At 41.2% G+C, this 21,453-nt stretch overlaps 1 pseudogene; it reads right to left on the bottom strand.

Annotated features, from left to right (window-relative positions):
• Nucleotides 1-486: 486 nt before the first annotated feature.
• Nucleotides 487-572, bottom strand: LOC129036003 (small nucleolar RNA U13; annotated as a pseudogene).
• Between the last annotated feature and the right edge of the window lie 20,881 nt (nt 573-21,453).

Raw genomic sequence — 21,453 nt, 5'->3', positions numbered from 1 at the left:
GTTCATCATTTAGAGGAGAAGTAGGGTGGATGAGGAGATGGAAGGATGTTTGTTTGTTTACTTTGCTTTGTATTCCCTTTGCTGACGTTTTGATTAGAACACTACAAAGAAAAGATATTTGGAGACGTAAATGGGCAAGAAATGTCATATATTGATTTTTCTGGAATTCATATCTATGTCTAACTCTCATCTCAAGTTTTAAGCTTCATCCATTTTCAGGTTCTTTCAGATGCGAAACTTGCAAAATGTATTTGTAGGCTTGTTGCTCTTTCCAACCCATCCCTGTTTCTTCTATTCTCACCATTGTCTTCACTCACACTCACATTTTTTTGTTCCAATTGTGGCAATAACCTTGTGACAGGTTTCTAGGCCTGCCTCCTCCAACTTCTACATACTTGCCAGAGTTGACTTTCAAAAACACACATTTACTCATGTTCTCTTTTTCCTTTTCTTCTTGTTTTTCCTTCCCCAGCCCCCCTTCCCCAACATCCTATGGGTGCTGTACAGATGTGATAACATGTCACACATGTGCATAGAAACTCAATCATCACACTTATCAACCTCAAAAGGATCACTTCCTCATGTTAGTAACTTTCTTAAACTTTTTAAAGATAGCTCTTTGTTCTCAGAAGAAGGTCCAGCTTTGCTCATGGATTACAAAGTCTTGACCATCTGTCAACATGCGAGCTCCCAACAGCCTCTGCCCCATTGCCATGAAGCTGCCAAACACATGGTTCTTTTTACCACCCTTGCCTTTCTGACTGCTGCTGCTTCTTCCTGGAACATCATTCCCTACCCCTCCATCCCATCAGTCACTTCTTACTCCGGCCCGAAGCCCTCCATTTCCAGGCACGTGGCATATCTCACAGCAAGCCCATGCTCACACACTCAGCCAGCATGGATCAGATATCTGTCCTCTCTGCTCATTCAGCACCTGTTTGTGTTTCTAACATGTCAACCATTTTTAATTTATGTTTGCCTGATTCTCAAGAAATGTTTGTTGAGTGAATAATGACAAAAACAAGAATTTCTAAAATGAAAATGGCAAAGAACATATATTTCCTATAGTAATATAATCAGTGGAACACTAGAAGAGGATCTGTAGATGAAATCAAATTTTCTTCCTAAAGGTTTACCAAAATTGCACAATGATCGGGAAATAACTTGGGATTTGAATCATCATCAATTTTTCATTCTTGTTATGAAATGTTGCCCATTAAATGTGCTTCTCCTTGACCTAACCTCAGTCAAAAATTTAAAGACATAGCTAAAACATTTGCTAAGTCATATGTTATACCTTTTATTTGTTGATAATGCTGTCCAAATATTTGGTTTGGTTTCCTCATTTATTCAACATTATTCTCTCAGGAGAGAGCTGATGGGGTTCATAAACTTCTCAAAATGGTCAACTTGTCATTGCAATGGTTACTGTATCAACAAGTTGACAGAATCAAATAGGTGGACTAAACCTCCAAGCTATCACAGTGCATTTAGCTTAGTAACTGCTGATGGTTTATATTCTACTTAATGTTCAGGGCCCACCTCCAAATCAACACCAACTTGAGTAAAACGTGGTGGGCATTGGCATATATGAACACATTGCATGGTGTGATTCATAGCTCCAAAAGTTCCTAGAGCACTCATGATTTTATGTTTGGAGCACCCTTGAAAGCCTTGAGATTAGTGTTCTTTTTCCTATAAATTGTTGGCTGCTGCATTGGAGAAATTCAGTGACAGGGTGGTTTTGTCACAGGGGTTTGACACTAAATGTTTCGGCTGTTGGTGGCGACACTAATCTTGCACTTACCTGTGCCATGGGATTGCAGGAAAAAGCTCATTGTTTTATGATTGTGGGACATACCGTAATACGGAGTGTCCTACAAATGACTTTCACAGAATCATATTTCTTTATACTCGTCTTCATTTTCCAGGATGTAAAGTCACTTGATGTGCTTGTCTCATGAGTATCTGCAATGAAGCTTCACGGATATATGTGTGTTTCTGAACTCTTGTAGTTGTGCCAGCATTTTCCTGTTAAATATTCATAATGACTTGGTGCCACATTTCAGCTTCTCTGTAGTTTGAAAAGTGTCAGTGCATCAAAAGGGCTGTGTGATTTCTGCACTGTGCATTTCAGATCCAAATTTTAGATGTGTTGTGTCTTTATAGTCTCTAGATTGACTATATTGTGTAAATTCATATCTGGTCTCATTTGTTAGAACTGACATGTTACACAATTCTGATCTCTGGAAATGAACTGACATTGAGACTCAATCTATGTAAGTATTTAAGTGATGTGGCTGACATTACATTGATGTCAATGAAAGTGTCAATTTGGAAACTAGGCCCAGGCTAGTGGCCACACAGTGGCTTTAAGTGGGTGCTTCTCATCTCTATTTGGGGCCCGAAAAACATTTCTTGCCAGTCACTTACTTAGAATTTGCAGAAGATTTAAGAAAAAGTAGTTGGCTATGAAAGCATTTGGCTCTCCATATGAGGCCCTTCCTTGTGGAGCATGTACGATCAGTTATATCATAGGAGATTTAATAAAATAGTTTCCTAATAAGGAGTGCAGAATGACAAATGTAAGTAGGACATAGCTTTGCTGAGTAATTTTCTGAAGCACTACCATTAGCTTCGTTTCTACATTTTTACCTTCAACATTTAAACAAACAGAATGATTGAAAAAATAGTACATCAAATACCCACTAGCTGGATTTAATTATTAACATGTTGCCATACTGCTAGGTCCTCACGGGCATGTGTTTTGAAGAAGCATTTGAAAATAAATTGTAGGCATCGTGATGCACTTCACTCCTGGAAACAGGAGACCCCTAAAGTAAGGGCATTATATTACATGGCCTCAATTTTATAATACAACTAAGAAAATTAATAGTTTTCTAATATAATCTAATGTCCATTTCACTTTTAGTCTTTTTCAGTTGTTCCTTTTAAATTATTTTATTCTTTTGTTCTTCAACCAGGTTATATTGGAGGCTCAGGAATTTCATCTCTATTAATCTAATATATTCCCCCTGCTATTTTTCCCTATGACATTGATTTTGTGAGAACAGGCCAATTGTCTTGTAAAACATCCCACAATGAGGCTTTGTGTGATTGCTTTACTGTAATGATGTTCCCTTTGGTTCTTATTAACTAGAAATTATTTCTTGCAGCTTGAGTAGGTACCATTTGTATGTTTTTGTCAAGAATACATCATAGATGATGTTTCTATGGCATCACATCTGGAGGCACACAATTTCTTGACGTCAGAATTCAGTGATGCTGCAGTTGATTTTTTGGTTAAGGTGGTGACTGCCAGATCTTTCCAAAAAGAAAGGGTTTCCCTTTTGCAATCATTAGGTAATCTGAGGGGTGGTAATTTGTTACTATGTGGAATATCCTATTTGTCCATAACTACTAGGTTCATAGGTTGAAATGGCCTTAAGCCACCCAAGGGATCTTTCCTGAATATCTCTTTTCTGAATGTGTTTGAACGTGATCTATGAGGAAATTATTTCTCCTAGAAGCAACATTAATCCAAATCTGTTTCATCAGGAAAAATCTCATAAGCCTTCTAAAAATTATTGTTGCATTAAACCATCTACATTAAAGAAAATATAGATGATATCAAACAGATTATCTGTGGAATTTATTTTCTCATATCCTAATTATTAAATATACAACTGTCAGTTCATCATCTGGGTGTAAACCACATTTTTTTCAGTCACACTCTCAGAAACAAGTAGAACAAGTTGGAGAAAAAGCTGTCACTTGTTTTTCCAGTAATTCTATCAGATTATGAACCAGTCTGCAAAGTAATAGAAGATCTAAGATAAGAAATACATGATCTCTTTCCCTATCTACACTGTAAACTCCTTAAAGGCAAGAACCACAGTTCTGATTTTGGGGTGGGGATAAAATAAGGGGCAAAGGTGGAAATTGTTCTAATAAGAGCATGGGGACACATTGTACTGAGGGACAAGAGTAAAGAAAATATGGGGCCAGGTGCAGTGGCTCATGCCTGTAATCCCAGCACTTTGGAAGGCCAAGGTGGGTGGATCACGAGGTCAGGAGTTCAAGACCAGCCTGACCAACATGGTGAAACCCCGTCTCTACTAAAAATACAAAAGTCAGCTGGGCATGGTGATGGGCACCTGTAATCCCAGCTACTCAGGAGGCTGAGGCAGGAGAATCACTTGAACCTGGGAGGCAGAGGTTGTAGTGAGCCGAGATCACACCACTGTACTCCAGCCTGGGTGACAAAGCGAGGCTCCAACTCAAAAAAAAAAAAAGAAAATATAAACCTAGGGAAATGTAGTCATCTAAATGAAGGTCCTGTTCAATTTGAGGACTGCAAAAAGTGCTTTCCTAAGTGGGCCATGGGGGGCCTGTTGCCCTAAGAGCTTCTACAAATTCTTTCTTCCCAGCAGCATTTCAGAGTTACATGAACATTCCAAACAGAAGGAAGAAAAACTGGAATTTTCATCAGTATCTTGCTTAGTTTCTCCAAGTCTTAGGTTTTTTTTTTTGTTTGTTTGTTTGTTTTTAAATGGAGTCTCACTCTGTCACCCCGGCTGGAGTGCAGTGGCATGATTTGGCTCACTGAAACGTCTGCCTCCTGGGTTCAAGAGATTCTCCTGCCTCAGACTCCCGAGTAGCTGGAATTACAGGCACGCACAACCACACCTGGCAAATTTTTGTATTTTTAGTAGAGATGGGGTTTCACCACGTTGGCCAGGCTGGTCTCAAGCTCCTCACCTCAGATAATCTGCCCACCTTGGCCTCCCAAAGTACTGGGATTACAGGTGTGAGCCACTGTGCCCAGCCATCCAAGTCTTATTTTTCTTACATGTAAAATAAATAATTTGAAAGTTGTAATCTCTAACATTCTTTCCACCAAAATGACTCTGTGGATCTATGGGTCTGAAATGTGTTATGCAAGATTGGAGGTGGGGCTGGAGAAATGGGCGCAATCATACTCGTGTTGAGTACAGGAGTGAGGAGGAAAAACCAGACCTGAGAGCGTGGGCTGAATCAGAGGGAAAGTAAGAAACTGGAATGTCTCCAGGATAGAAAGCAGGTCATTTCCCAGGAAGCGAGCTTTGTGTGAGAAGATTATAAGAAGCAATGCTGGAAAGGTATGCAGAACTCTTCATTCGTTCAAGATTTTTGAGGGCCTCCTATATGTCTAGACAGAGAGGATCCAGAGATAAACAAGTGTATTATTTCCATGTTCTCATTTCCATGTTCTCATGGAGATAATATATTAGTGGGAAAAGACAGATAATAATTATAGGAAAAAAATGTAACCTCATGGCCCTCTAATGCAACGGTTAAAGGTAAAGGCTTTAGAGCCAGACGATCCACATTCAAATTCCAGCTCTCCAACTTGATCTGGAGCAAGATAGTTAACCTTTTCCTGCCTTAATGTCTCATCTGTGTAATAATAGGACCCATTTTATATGGTTGGAACATGAGGATTAAAGAGGAAATAAATGTAAAACTTTAGAATGGTGTCTGGCACATGATAAGTCTGAAATACATGCTAATTATTATTATTATTATGCAGATAAGTGCTGTGATAATAATGAAGTAGATGAATGGCATGGTTTTTCAACCTTAATCCTACTGACATTTGTGGGACCCTGATAATTCTTTTTTGTGGGCGGCTGTCCAGTGCATTGTAGCATCCCTAGCCTCCACTCACTAGATGCCAGTAGCAACTCCCAGTAACGACCACCAAAAATGTCTCTAGCCATAGCTAAATGCCCCCAGGGAGGCAAAAGTCTCTCCTGACTGAAAACCACAGGGTTAGAGAACAAAGAGTGCAATATTTTTTAGATAGGGCAATATAGGACTCCTCAAAGAAAAACAGGAACAGACTCCTGAATGATGTTTTGCACACCTTTTGCAGCCATGAGAAAACCTGGGGGAGACTGTTCTGTAGAGGCAACAGCAAAGATAAAAGTACCTAGGCTGGAACAAGTTGGTGTGGCCAGCTTGGGTGGGGAAGAGTAAGATTATGTCAAAGAAGTAGGCGGGGTCAGAGTCTGAAGGGCAGAGAAGGCCCTGGCAATCAGTTTGGATTTTATTCTTTATATGCTGAGAAGCTATTAGAGGGTATTAAACCAGAGAATGACAAAGCAGGAAAGCTGATGAGGAGGGGAATGCAAGTCCAGTGAGAGATGAGGGGGGCTTGGACAGGAGCCAGTCAGAGGTCGTGGTTGGGGAGGTGGTGAGCTGCAATAGGATTGCAATGTGTGATGGTTGAAGAACCTGTAGAAGGGTTCCTCATCTATGGGGAATAAGGGTAAAAAGGGAAGAGCACGTTTATGAGGAAGGAGTTTAATAAATCAGTGATTCTGTCTAGGCCGTGTGCCATTTGGGCTCCTGCAAGTGGTAACTGGCTGTTGGCCATACTAGTTCAGAGATCAAGCGAACGGGTGGTCCTGGAGGTATATGTTTGGGAGCTATCAGTGTTTAGACAGTACTTAAACCACGGAACCTTCTGAGATCACCAAAGGAGAGAGGAGGGTGAGGTGGGAAGGCCACGGACCAGTTCTGAAGCATGCCTACATTCTCTGAAGAGATAGAGAGAACAGAAATGGCCAGTGATGTAGGAGGTCAGCCCAGAGGCTGTGTGGAGTCTTAGAAGAAAAGCAAAGAAACGCTTCAAGAGGGTGTGGCTCATCTGGGTCAAATGCTACCAAGAGGTCAAGTAAGAAGAGAACTCTGGAAAGACATCTGGATTTGACAAGGTGGAGAGCGTTGGTGGCTATGATGAGAATGGTTTCACTGGGGACATGGGGATGAAGGGCTTTCTGGAGTTGATTCTGGAGACAGTGGATGGGCGTTAAGAAAGTTGAGACAGGCCGGGCGTGGTAGCTCATGCCTGTAATCCCAGCACTTTGGGAGGCCGAGGCGGGCAGATCACGTGAGGTCGGGAGTTCGAGACCAGCCTGACCAACATGGAGAAACCCCGTCTCTACTAAAAATACAAAATTAGCCAGGTGTGGTGGCGCATGCCTGTAATCCCAGCACTAGGGAGGCTGAGGCAGGAGAATCGCTTGAACCTGGGAGGCAGAGGTTGTGGTGAGCCGAGATCGCGCCATGGCACTCCAGCCTGGGCAACAAGAGTGAAACTCTGTCTCAAAAAAAAAAAGAAAGTTGAGACAGGAAGTGCAGATACCTCTTTGGAGAACTGTTCCTGGGAAGGAGAAGGGAGAAATAGAGCAGCAGTCAGAGACGGACGTGGGCCAAAGAACACACAGTTTTTTGGTTACGGTGGAAGTATTACAGCATATTTGAATGCTGATGGATAGTCCAGTGAAGAGAAGGAAACTGATAATCCAGCGGGACATTAGGAACAATTGATGGAAGAATTTGTTGAGGAATGGAAGAGGTAAAATACACTGTTGACAATGGGTCAGTTTGTCTGATGAGAGAAGGATGGACAGTTCAATAAAATGAGAGAGGAGAGAAATTTAGGTAAAATGGTGCATTCAGGGTGGAAAATAAAGTAATTTTTATCAGAATACTTCTATTTTCTTAAAGTATATAGCAAGACTATCAACATATGGCCAGAGCGCAGAGGTTAAAGGGCTGAACAAAAGATAAAAAGGCATTGAGTATTCCTTGTATCATGAATACTAAAGTATTCATGAGTATTCCTTTAGGAGAGTGAACAAGAATATTTATTGGGAAATCTGTTAGAATCACCAGGCAGTTTTAAATATTGATTGAACTGTGTAGTGATATATTTAAAGTGAGACCCATCATATTTGCATCCTTTTTCTTTGTTGCTTTCGTGCTTTGAAGTAGACATAATGTAGTTAGAGGGTTGAATGTAAACAGACTGGTGTATTGCCAGACACGTGTACAATGTGAGAATAGAGGAGCAGGGGATGAAGGCAGAATATGAAGGGACATTTGCACTGGTGGGTTCTGGTCTCCAGGCTGCTGGGGAGGAAAGCAGCTGTGGGGAGCGGTGCTGACAGGTGGGAGACTCATAGGGTTGGTGCACTGGGGTTCTCAGGGAGGTGGAACATAACCAGAGTGTAGATACTAGGATAAGTTGCCTGGAATGATCAGAGATAATTATCAGAGTGGATGCTTTCCACTGAGATCTCAGAAATGGTCAAGTCTCGGGTAATGAAAGGTGAGATTACAGAGGGCTCTGACATGCAGGACTAGAAGTTTGAGTTCTGATCTTGAGCAAGTTGTTCAATCTAGAGTTTGTGGACAAGTTTTAGAGCATGGAACTAGAATAAAAGGGTGTGCGTGTGTGTGCATGTGTGTGTGTGTGTATGTGTCTACATTTTTCTGGGTGAGAGGATCCTAGGTTCCCCTAGATTATCAAAAGAATATCTGAACTACAAAATATTAAGAATGATTTCTCGGTCGGGCGTGGTGGCTCATGCCTGTAATCTCAGCACTTTGGGAGGCCGAGGCGGGTGGATCACCTGAGGTCAGAAGTTCAAGACTAGCCTGGCCAACCTGGTGAAACCTCATCTCTACAAAAAATACAAAAATTAGCTGGACATGGTGGTGGGTGCCTGTAATCCCAGCTACTCACAGGAGAATCACTTGAACCGGGAGGTGGGGGTTGCAGTGGGCCAAGATCATGTCATTTTACTCCAGCCTGGGTGATAGAGCAAGACCCCATCTCAAAAAAAAAAAAAAATGATTTCTCTAAAACCTAGGAGGCAGGCAGCCAACGACAGTCTCTGAACAGGAGTAATGGTGTGAGCATGCTATTTACAAAGATGACACTGAGTTTGAAGGGGGAGAGAGGAGAAGATATTCCAACTCTGAAGAGATGCGTAATTCTCCACTTACATAGCATGGAAAGGAGTAGATGCTGGAGCTGACTCCACAGAATAGCACCTGTGGGGCTGGATGCCGGTCCCCGCTGAGGCAGCATCCCTCTTCACATCATTCTGTGTTCTTTGCTTCCTCATTCCTCATTTCCCCCTCCCCTGCACTTCCAGCTAAAATAAAGTGGTTTTAATGAGGCATCACTTGGTGAGTTCTCAAATCAGGAGCCTGTAGGAGGATTTAACCAAAGATGTAGAGTCCTGCTAAATGCATCTTTCATCACTTTGGGGCAGGAGGACCGACCCAGTGGTACTTTTTGATGAAGGATTTAGTGCACTTGTTCCTGTGCTCAGGAAATATGGAGTTCTCCACTTCTGAAGTTAAGCACTTTAGTGCCTGTCAACCTTAAGATTGAGGCATTATGGTGTCCATAAAGAGCAAAAAACTTTGATTCAGATACATGGCTAAGCAGCTATTTCATTTAACCCTTACAATAGCTCTGTTAAAAAAAAAATTGAACCTATCTCACTGTAAGAGTAAATAAACAGAAGTTTCAAGAAATTACCTCGCCCATGGTGAGACCGCTAGTACAGTGCAGAACTTGATATACTTTTCAAAAGGTCATATGTATTTCTCAAAGCGTAGGAAACACGCTCATCCAATTCTCGTAAAGCAATCACTTGCTCTGGCACAAGCACAAGATGAATGAGTTTTCCTTAAAATTGGGTTCAAGCACCAGGCTGACAGGAAACCATGTCATAATTAAAATCAATCAATGTCATTGTTGAAATAGAATGACTTGTCATTCAAGAAGACAATTCTGAGTGGAATTTCAATTACATTTAGAATTAAAATAACTGCTATGTAATCTTGTAGAAGGTAGTCCTCTTACTCTCTAAGAAACTGAATTTATTTTTTGAAACATTCTAATTAGACATTCTTGAGGAATTTCCACCTTTAGTGAAATTGACAGCCAGTGCCATGCAGTGCCGTGCCATGCATTCTGCGCTGTTGGTAGTGAGAGCAGAAGCTGGGTGTGGGAGGGGAAAGGAGACTCTTGCATAGTCTTAGAAGCAGACAGAAAGGGAAATCTTCTGTAAATTGCATTTCTAATCACCATGATGACCATGTTTTCTAGCCCTAAAATTGGGACATGTGACTTGACAGAGAATACTCAAAATTGGGAATGATCAGAAATATGAGATTTATGGTTATCACACTATTATCAATGGTGGCAAGGGTCAGCTTGAAGAATTCAGAATTAAAATTTAGATTAGATTTGAGGAAATTTACTTTAAAAATTAATTTCTGAATATGTCACACTTGTGAACATTCAATTCTCTGTCTTGAAACCTTCCCACCACCTCCTTCTCCTAAATATCCCGTTTATGAGTTCCCATACCTACTTTATAACTTTGTGTAACTGATGGTTTCAGTACCCATTGCCTATGTGCAATTGCATCCAGTCTTTGTAGTTTTGGAACCGAGGATACTGCCCACTCTCAGTTGGCTGTCAATAAATGTTTGTTGCAGGGATGGAGGGTGGGTGAAACTGGAGCCAACCAGAGCCAGGATAAACCATGTGCCTTGGTGCTTTTCTTGTGAAGGCTTTATGTTTACTTCTCTTGGCACAACTAAATATGGGACTAAGTTTGAATAGCACGTGTCTCCTCATTGAAAACTTACCATTGGCCAGGTGCGATGGCTCACACCTGTCATCTCAGTAGTTTGGGAGGCTGAGTCGGGCAAATCACTTGAGCTCAGGAGTTCAGTACCAGCCTGTCCAACATGCAACATGGTGAAACCTCATCTTTACAAAAAATACAAAACTTAGCCAGGCATGGTGGTGCACACCTATAATCCCAACTACTCGGGAGGCTGAGGCAGGAGAATCACTTGAGCCTGGGAGGAAGAGGCTGCAGTGAGCCAAGATCGTACCACTGCACTCCAGCCTGGGTGACAGTGAGACCATGTCACAAAGAAAAAGAAAATGTGCCTGTACACTACTCTCCCACTTAGTTTTCAAAGACAGCCTGTGTCTCTTTTCCATGTTCTCCCATGATGCTCTGCGTTACCAACTATGGTTCCGATTGATTATTGGTGTCTCTGCGGAGAGTAAATCATGTTTTCCACCCATATACATATCTCAAAAACAGCTCAGTGTTCTAGGTTTTAACTGGACAGCTTCAAATTGGTGACGATTAGCCCTATCAATACCCCAGTTAAAGCTGGTATGTCTAAAGAACTAGTTCTTGGGTACTAACAATGGCTACTCATGGTAAAGTGCTGGCCATGAGGTGGGGTTTGTTCTGATGATCTAATGTCTTAATATTGCTATAGCACTTGGAATAGTGCTGGGACATAGTGAGAGACATTTTTGTGTTTGCCATTGTCTTGTTTTATATCTCAACAAGCTTATGGGGGCAGAGAAAACTGATGCAAAAGTCAAGGAGTCTCTTAAACGCATTATCTCCCATGGCTTAGTTTTGAGTTTCTTGTTACAGACAAGCAATATTTAAGCACAAAATAATAAATTTAAAATGTGGTATTGATAGCTGAGACTCAGCCCCTTTATGGTGGGACAGAAGCTTTTGGAAATAGTAGATACTTGGGATTGAACCCGTTGTGCCTTAAAGACCAGAAAAGCTTCTCAGTTATTGAATTTGGCTTGGGTTTTACTAACTGATACATTGCCCATTAGTTTGGGTACGAACTGTGTTTCTTTGGAATTTTCTTAAGAACTGGGGAAAGAGCTACATTAGCCTTGGTTGTTGGCTGATTTTGATATCTGTAATGATTTGACTTGGGACAGAAAGGCAGAACATATTTCATACATAGAAGGCACTATCCAAAACACCTAAAGTGCAAATTATGGAGAAGCGACCTGACTCAGTAACAAACTATCCCGAAGAGCCATGATCAAGCGTCTTCTCCTTGAGGAGTCTAGGGATGTACAGAGGGGGCCACATAACAATGTTTAGAAAGACAGACCCAGTCTTGAGTATCTGATTAGAGTTGAATGTCAGCAACTACCTTGATTTCTCTCTTAGTTTTTTTTTTTTTTTTGAGATGGAGTCTCACTGTCACCCAGGCTGGAGTCCAGTGGCGCAACCTCAGCTCACTGCAACCTCCACCTCCCGGGTTCAAGCGATTCTCTTGCCTCAGCCTCCCAAGTAGCTGGAATTACAGGGGCCTGCCACCACGCCTGGCTAATTTTTTTTTTTTTGTATTTTTAGTAGAGCTGGGGTTTCCTCATGTTGGCCAGGCTGGTCTCGAACTCCTGACCTCAGGTGATCCACCTGCCTCAGCCTCCCAAAGTGCTGGGATTACAGGCATGAGCCACTGTGATCGACCAAAAATTTTTTTTTCTTTACTATGTAAAATCTCATATTGCTTTGTGGAAGGGTGAGAGTTTTCTAAACAAAAGCAAGTTGGATGCCTTTATTCTAGAAGAGCGTCTTCATTCGGTTTCACTGGTGAGTGCAAGCCTTTGCATGGCAGGGACAGTGCCTTATTCATGTTTTATCCTGAAGGGCTTACAGAGGTCACACCATGAAGAGCGGTTCTGAAAATCATCTGTGGAATGAATAAATGAATGAAAGCAGGAAAGGCTCTTGTCCTCCAGATTGTTATTCAAAGAGTGTTCAAGTTGCTATATTATCCAACAATGCGGGAAAAGACATGAGGGTTGAAAGAGAAATCAGTCAGCAAAAGTGCCAACCAGAGAGGGGCTTTGAATGAAACCTACTGGGAAAAGTTGACAGATGTGTCTTCCCTAAAGATTTTATTTTTTCCTATGGGGAAAAATGCTTTGAAGGAAACACTTTTGATTGAGAACAAAACCACAGTCTCTGGAAAGTGTGCAGCTTGGCAGGCCAGCTATAGAGAGACTTTAAAGCCAGTTGGAGGTCATCTTATATTCCTAAACTTTGTAATCTTTTCAAGAAGGGTCTTCATTTCAGGTGGCCTACTTTCACTGAAATGCCACTGATATTGGCTAAATTCTGTTTCCTTTCAAATTTATATTTTGAAGTCTTAACCTCCAGTACCTAAGTATGTGACTTTTTTTGGGAAATGAGTGGCTGGTAAATTAACAGATTAGGTAAGATGAGGTCGTTTTGGAGTAGGGTAGGCATTTAGTCCAATATAAGTGGTGTCCTTGTTTATAAAAAGGGGAAGTTTGGACACGGACACACATCCAAAGGGAATACCATGCAAAGATGAAGGCTGAGATCCAGGTGATGCGTCTACAAGCCAAGGAAGCCAAAGACGGCCAGCAAGGGGAGAGGCAAGCAACAGACTCTCCCCCACAGCCTTGGAAGGAACCAGCCTGCTGTAACCTTGATCTCAGGCTTCCAGCCTTCAGAACTGTGAGACAATACATTTCTGTTGTTTAAGCCATCCTGTCTGTGGTACTTTGTTATCACAGCCCAAGCAGACGAATAGACCCACAAGATGATTCAAACACTGCTGTACTTTAATGGTTACTGCAAAATACCACAGTTCACAATAATTCTACAGTGATACTCTAGAACTGCTGTAACGTTCAAGTAGACATAAGATCACTGGGTGGATTGTGTTTTTACCAACATATGAAAATGTAATTATCTGTGAGTACCGTACTGCCTTTGGAGACACTGCTGGGACTGTGACTCAGACCTCCCTTGAGACAACTGGTCATTAGGAGTCACCGTGATGTGGAATCAACTTTGTCTTTCTGAAAAGCTGGAGATATTCACCATAGCCTGGACTGCCTGGGATCTACATGTTTTCTCTGTGTTGTAATGATGTGAAACACTTTATTAGCAGAGGAAGACATTTTTAGGAGAAGCATTTTGAATCAGGAGGCTTAAGAAGAATTCTGCTTTTCTCGTGAGTATCAAGTAGTTGATTATTGAGAACTGAAACCATTATAGAAGGATAATTTACAAAATGATCCTTAAATATCTGCATTTATCATGGAAGATAAAAGTCTAGAGAAACTGTTTTTTAGCTGCTAGGAAAAGCTGTGTTTTCTTCAGCGGGTAAGTCATAGAGAAGGATCATGGTGTGGCCAGGGCAACCGAGCCCCAGGGGGGCCCATCCGCTTTAGGCCAGGCCCTGCCTACAGCAGTTTGCAGAGGCTGGTCTCAGATGCTTGCCAACAAATACAGCCCTGCAATGCAGTGACATTGCATTCCGGCAACTCTCTGTTCTCTTCATACTTTCTCATAAAAACTTGGCTCTGGCTAAAGAGAAAACGCCGTGCGCTAGGCTTAGCTCCTTAATGGTGAGGTGTTGATTTGGTATAGGTCTGTTTTCAGCCAACCCAGTACTTAATGTGTGGGGACTTCGTTGTTGTTGTTAATGATAACAGTATTGTCTGGCCAAAGAATCATCCTTGCCATCCAGAAGTAAGACTATCATCGAATCACAGCCATTTCTGCTTGCAGACAAGCAGCAGTGGACATGTCAAAGCCATGTGTGGTTATTAAAAGTTGACTTAACACCCTACTCTCTACCCTCCACTGTCCTTTGCAAGATTTCTTCAGTATATCAGGGGATCCATCCTTTTTTCCCTCCACTGCCCGCTTCGTAGCTGCCCCTCTGACAAATGTCTCTTAATCCCGCAAGCATTGCTGTTCAACTGCTTCTGAGTCAGCTCATTTCCTCATGATCTTGGGGCCCCATCCTCCAAGTGGTTTACCAAGGTGTGTGTTTATTATGTGTATATAATAAACACACACATATATAAAATAAATATACAATAAACACACACACTAAGTAAATATATATATATATATATATAGAGAGAGAGAGAGAGAGAGAGAGAGACAGGTTCTTCCCTTAAGATGCACTCTAGGGCAATCTCATATAAGAATTCTTTTCCACACACTTTTACTCACTTTGTCTTAACTCCTGTAAACTTAGAGGCTAGACCATTTACTTACACGTCCTTGTTATCTTTCTTCTCTTTCTGCATATGTGTGTGTGTGTGTGTGTGTGTGTGTGTGTCTGTCTGTCTGTCTGTCTCTGCCTCTCCTGTCTTTTTCTTTCTTTCTTTTCTTTATTTTTTGTATTGACAGTGACTCTTTCCCTAACCTCACTCTGGTCCATCCTTGGCCCATTTAGTCTAATTTCAGCAAGAATCCTGCTGCGTCAGTTTAGTGAAAGTCCCCTACACTTGGTGTCTGATCCCCCTTGGTACCTCATCAAATGCCTCATCCCCTAGCCTTGGTATCTTATCACCCCGGCCTGCCTTCAACAAGAATATTTTTGAGTCAGCCTAGCAACAACCCCCAGCCTTGATGTTCCCACTTAGTAATTTTCCATCCGCTCACCCACAGCCTGCTTCTTGGCCATCAGTCTCCACTCGTTCTTGTAGTTGGAGTTGAGCTCAGTCACTCTTCCCAACTACAAACCTCCTTGTGGTGTCCCCCCTCATAAAATCTGTGTGTCCTTAACAAGTGTCATTAATATTTTTTTCTCTAGCAGTAAAAGAATTATTATAATTAGACCATAAGCTTTTCCAAGGTAAAACTTTTCTCCTTGGCTCCTGAAATCATGAGTATATAGTAGTTGGTCAATGAACATTGGCTAGTAGATGGATTCTCCTCTTCCTTCTCATTTTCCCCCATACCCTCCTTATTGTCTTGCTTCCCTTTTCCTTCTCTGTTTAGCATAAAAATGATGAATCATAATGATAAATTATTTAATGTGATCATAATGTATGTAATTCTGTGTAGAATTGTTCACATAATTATACCATAAAAAGTGAAGATATCTTTATCATTTTAAATATATTCATGTGTTTTCTTCATTTAATCAGCATTCTCTAACTTACTATTAATGAAATTATCCATTTCAATAGGGTAGGTATATCAATGCATTGAGTTTTTAGAGGGAAATACATTTCACAGGGACTTAGTGTTTTATAAAAGTATGCAGCATTGATGCATTAATTAAGGGAGAAGTAAAAATCCACAGAATTCGTATACATGTCATTATCACTTTTTCCATCACAGAATTCTGCCTTTTTTTATTTTATAAGAAGAATATAGATACTATGATTTTTCATTGCTTGGAAACAAGTGGATAGCATTGGAGGAGGGGACAGATCATATTTCATGAGTTATACCTTCAGAATAACATAAGATAGTGATAAGGTGAAATATTTTATCAAAACAGAGAGAGCTGAAAGGATTTAAAATCCCCCAATTTAAAACTCTATCCAGGGCTGGGCGCGATGTCTCACGCCTGTAATCCCAGCACTTTGGGAGGCCGAGGCAGGTGAATCACGAGGTCAGGAGATCGAACACGGTGAAACCCCGTCTCTACTAAAAAATACAAAAAATTAGCCGGGCGTGGTGGCGGCTGCCTGTAGTCCCAGCTACTCAGGAGGCTGAGGCAGGAGAATGGCGTGAACCCGGGAGGCGAAGCTTGCAGTGAGCTGAGATCACGCCACTGCACTCCAGCCTGGGCGACAGAGAGAGACTCCGTCTCAAAAAAAAAAACAAAAAACAAAAAACAAACTCTATCCTAGTGTTATAATAGAGATACAAGTTTTATTCACTAACATAAAATAATAAAAACTATAATTCTGTGGGGTTTTCTTGTTATGTTTGGGGGATGAGGAGGTGACTGTTTAAAATATCCCTGAAAACAAGTGCAGAATTACCAGTTTCATATGTTGTTAGCATCCTGTTCTGATTCTTGTAGAAAAGCAGTGACAAAGATAACACACATTTGTTCTGCCCTCCTGTGTGCCACGCATGGTGGTAAGTGCTTTCTGTACATTGCCTCATTGACTCCTCACAACCACATCGTGCGGTCATTTCTTTTCTTAACTCCATTTTATCCATGGCTGAGCTGAGGCTTGAGAGTGAAGTAAACTGCCCAAGTTCATCCCCGTCAATAGCAGAATATGAGATTCAACCCCTAGTGTCACACATGCCCCAAATCAGGCTTTTAAAAATCTCTTTGCAGCTAGGCGCAGTGGCTCACGCCTGTAATCCCAGCACTTTGAGGGGCCAAGGCAGGTGGATCACGAGGTCAAGAGATCGAGACCATCCTGGCCAACATGGTGAAACCCCATCTCTACTAAAAATACAAAAATCAGCTGGGTGTGGTGGCGCGTGCCTATAGTCCCAGCTATTCGGGAGGCTGAGGCAGGAGAATCTCTTGAACCTGGGAGGCGGAGGTTGCAGTGAGTCGAGATTATGCCACTGCACTCCAGTCTGGTGACAGAGTGAGACTCTGTCTCAAAAAAAAAAAAAACAAAAACAAAAACCCAACAAAAAACAACAAAAAAAACCTCTTTGCTATCTTAATGAAAAAAATTGACCTTTGATGGATCATACAAATGAGATATTTGCTGGTACTGTGCTTCAAACTCAACTATAAAAGACTTTGGGAAGAAGAGCTGTGATGATTTACAGATTGAATCTTTCTACATCATGTGAGATTGATTTCTTGAAGTTTCTCAGAACTGGATTAATACCCTCTGAGTGTTAACTGGTTGGAATGAATCCAACTCCCTGCAGCACTTGTGGAAGCCTGAGCCACCTGTCTCAGAGATGTTTATCCCAGATCTGCAGACCCAGAAATCTTGTGAGGTGCTGCCCAGGAACCCACCGTGGTAACTAGCTTGTCACAGGATTCTTGTGTAAAGTTTTAAAACCACTGTTATAAGGGTGATTTCTCTTTCTATAGGTGGAAAAAGATTCCATCCAAATGTTTAGTTTAAAGGAATATCACTATAATTATGATAAACCAGGAGTTGCAAACTCGTGGCCAGAATGACAGTGGTTTTTCCTTTGGCCAGCACAGTTTGTTACCCTACGAGTTTGGATGTCCTTGTGTAAGGCATACGCCCTCTATTTCAATACAGTGCCCGTGACTTCCTAGCATCTTAGGCTTTGAAGATACTGCATGATCCCTGAAGAAAGCTGGAAAGAAGAACCTTCTTGGCTGGGCGCGGTGGCTCACGCCTGTAATCCCAGCACTTTAGGAGGCCGAGGTGGGCAGATCACGAGGTCAGGAGATCAAGACCGTCCTGGCTAACACGGTGAAACCCCGTGTCTACTAAAAATACAAAAAATTAGTCAGGCGCGGTGGCGGGCACCTGTAGTCCCAGCTACTCGGGAGGCTGAGGCAGGAGAATGGCGTGAACCCGGGAGGCGGAGCTTGCAGTGAGCCGAGATCACACCACTGCACTCCAGCCTGGGGGACAGAGAGAGACTCCGTCTCAAAAAAAAAATAAAAGAAGAACCTTCTTATACATGAAATCCATGAGATACTGGGGCCCCACGTGCCTGACTCTCCCACAGTGCTCAAGACCTTTCTATAGGGTAGTCTTTCTCTTTGTTCAGGGAGTTAGACAAAGAAGAAATATTTTTTCTTTTTGAGACAGGGTCTTGCTCTGCCACTCAGGCTGGAGTGCAATGACAGGGTCATAGCTCACTGCAGTCTCAAACTCCCGGGCTCAAGTGATCCTCCCGCCTCAGCCTCCCAATGAGCTGGGACCACAGGCACATACCACCACTCCCAATTAATTTTTATTTTTTATAGAGACAGGGTCTCTCTGTGTTGCCCAGGCTGGTCTTGAACTCCTTGGCTCAAGGAATCCTTCCACTTTAGTCTCCCAAAGTGCTGAAATTACAGGTGTGAGCCACTGCCCCCAGCCAGAAATATTTTTGCTATGCTTCTTCTTGCCCTCTATAAGTGACTCAAATATTCTCAAATGTCATTTGAGACCTCAGTCCTTTTTGATAAAGCAGAAGGGAAAAAATGGACAGGAGGCCTTCAGTGAAAACAAACCAGCAATATGAGTATTTTTCAGGAATTAAGAAAATAAAACAATTTATGTTAAATCAAGAAGGTGACATATCAAATAAAACAAATCAGACGTCCGTGTTGGTGATGAAAATGATAGGACTTGTGTATCCCTTGAGTGTTCACCACATAACAACAGTACCTATAAGGGCTTTGAAAAGAAAAACTGTCAAAATTAATCAAGATTCATTTTTGGGAAAAGATGACTTATTTGACAAATTAAACCACCTAAGGAAAGAATAGTAGAAATGACATATAAACTTAACTTTATTTCATCAATATAGGTAATTGAAGTAATTGGGCTTTTATTTTGTAACTAAATATATGTAGTTTTCAAATTAAGATGTAATGGAATTTTGACTAATATTTTACATAGTTAATTAGGAGCCTTTGGTTAAGAACTGAGTGCTCTCTCAGCAAAGTAACATAGGAACAGAAAACCAAATACCACATGTCCTCACTCATAAGTGGGAGTTGAACAGTGAGAACACATGGACACAGGGAAGGGAACATCACACACCGGGGCCTGTCAGGGAGTAGGGGGGCAAGGGGAGGACGAGCATTAGGACAAATACCTAATGCATGCGGGGCTTAAAACCTAGATGACAGCAACCTGTCATAGGTGCAGCAAACCGCCATGGCACGTGTATATTTATGTAACAAATCTGCATGTTCTGCACATGTATCCCAGAACTTAAAGTAAAATAAAAAATAAAAAAAAAGGACTGAGTGCTCAAAATTTTTTTATGTTAGGAAAACCAAACAAAAATTATATATACACATATATAATATATAGAATATTTTATATAATATGTATATCTTATATATGTAAATGTATTGTTATGTATAAGAATATATTTTATATACATATAACATTCACATATATATGACAATGTATAATATATATTATATAATATGTGGTATCATATATCATATATATCGTATATAAAATTGACTTGATTTTATAATAGCACGGCAGATTCAATAAGAAGGAGGAAAGTAAGGAACTGTAAAATCCTCTTTGTTTAACTTTTCCTTGGCTTGTGGCTTATACAGAGCTATCCTAGATTTCTTCTCCTGGTTAAGGATTTGTGATTAGGATTAACTGATAGAATTGATGTCAGGGTGAGCAATGGATGAGTCTGTAAGGGGAGCCCATGTGCTCTAAAGTGATGAAGAAAGTCACTTTCTTAGAAATAAAGATCCTTGTGCCGCATCAAAAAGCTTTTAAATATGTCAATTAACTTCGCATGTTTCCTAAGTAAACAGAGATATGGGCAAAGGTAAATCTATAAGGATGTTTATCAGAACAATATTTAAACTATACTAATATAAAATATAAACAAACTGTGCTCCAGAAGTAGTATACTTGTGTTTTAAAAATTGGCTTTTATAATAGAATTCTACATTGCCATTAAAAAAAAAACACAACTTGAACATTTCAAACTCAACATGTCCAAAACGAAACCCTTTCCAACCAGATCTCCTCCCATCATTTATATACGAGTGTTTCCATCACCCCCGAGATGATCATGCCAGATACCAAAAATTGTCCAATTCCCCTCTCTCCTTTTTTATCTCCCTAATACAGCCCCAGAGTCTGTAGGCAACAAGGCACCGCCTCCAGGACTCAGCCTAAACTCATCCACTTTCCTCTACCTGTGCTGCCACCACGCTAGTTCAAGAGACCATGCCGTCTTGCCTGGAAACTATGCTGTAGCCTCTTACCACAGCCCTCTTGGCATTGCAGCCAGAGCAGTCATTTTCAAAATGTAAATTAGACCACCCCCACTCCTGTGCTTAAAAGGCATCAGATCCTCCATTTGTTTCACGTGAGATCCCAAGCCTGGCACATAGCGCTGTTATAGGGCAGCCCTTGCCTTGCTCTCCAGCTCTGTTTCAGCTTACTCTCCATCTCGCTGTCTGCACTCCAGGAAGGGTTGTGTGGCTCCAGCGAGTCTGTGTGTGCTGTTCCCTGTGTCTGGAATCCTTCCCTCCCACACAGCACTCCTCCATTCCATCAAAGAAATTGCCTTCTTATCTTTGACCTCTTAGTTTAAGTCCTGTCTTGCCAGAGGAGACTTCTATGCTCTGTGATATGGAATGAATCTCTAGTTAGTTCTTTCTTATATAGCGCCCTGTCACCCTGCACCTGGACTCAATATTGCATATATATCTTGTAAATAAAATTTTATTTGGGCCTAATATCTGCTTGACCCATTGGATCGTAACCCTGCGAGGAGATAATCTTGTGTGCTTTCTTCTCCAGTCACCTCCCTCGTGCCTACAGATACAGTGCAGATGCTGACAGTTGTCACTCAGCGAAATGTGTAGAGTAATGTCTGACATTTAACAGTCATCATCATATATTTCCAAAATGTATCTTTTTAAATAGACATGAACAAATATACGTATCTCATACATATTTTGAATATGCGACTATGACACTAAGAATGCAAGCAAAAGTTATAATGGTTATCTCTGGGGGGAGATGCGTTTTAAAAATATATTTCTGTGTTTTTCAGTTATCCATTGAGTACTTTCATCTTTAAAATTAGAAAAAAAAAGTGCTATTTTGTAAAATGTGTCCCTTTCTTGCACTAATTATAATTCTGACCACCCACCACATCCTATTCTGCCTCTAGGGCTAGGACTCTAAGACAATGCATTTATCAATTTTAAACCCAGCTGTACATGTACATATTTAAGGACCAGTGGCATTAGAGGATATATTAATTCTGAAAAAGAAGAATGACTGTTTAAGGGAAAAAGTCCAAAGCGGCCTCAGCAAATCACACAGTTTATCAGAATATTAAGTAA

This window comes from Pongo pygmaeus, chromosome 3 (assembly GCF_028885625.2).
Source record: "Pongo pygmaeus isolate AG05252 chromosome 3, NHGRI_mPonPyg2-v2.0_pri, whole genome shotgun sequence".
In the NCBI taxonomy this organism is placed as follows: domain Eukaryota; kingdom Metazoa; phylum Chordata; class Mammalia; order Primates; family Hominidae; genus Pongo; species Pongo pygmaeus.
Note: the sequence above shows the minus strand (reverse complement) of the source record. Positions and strands in the feature narration are given on the sequence as shown.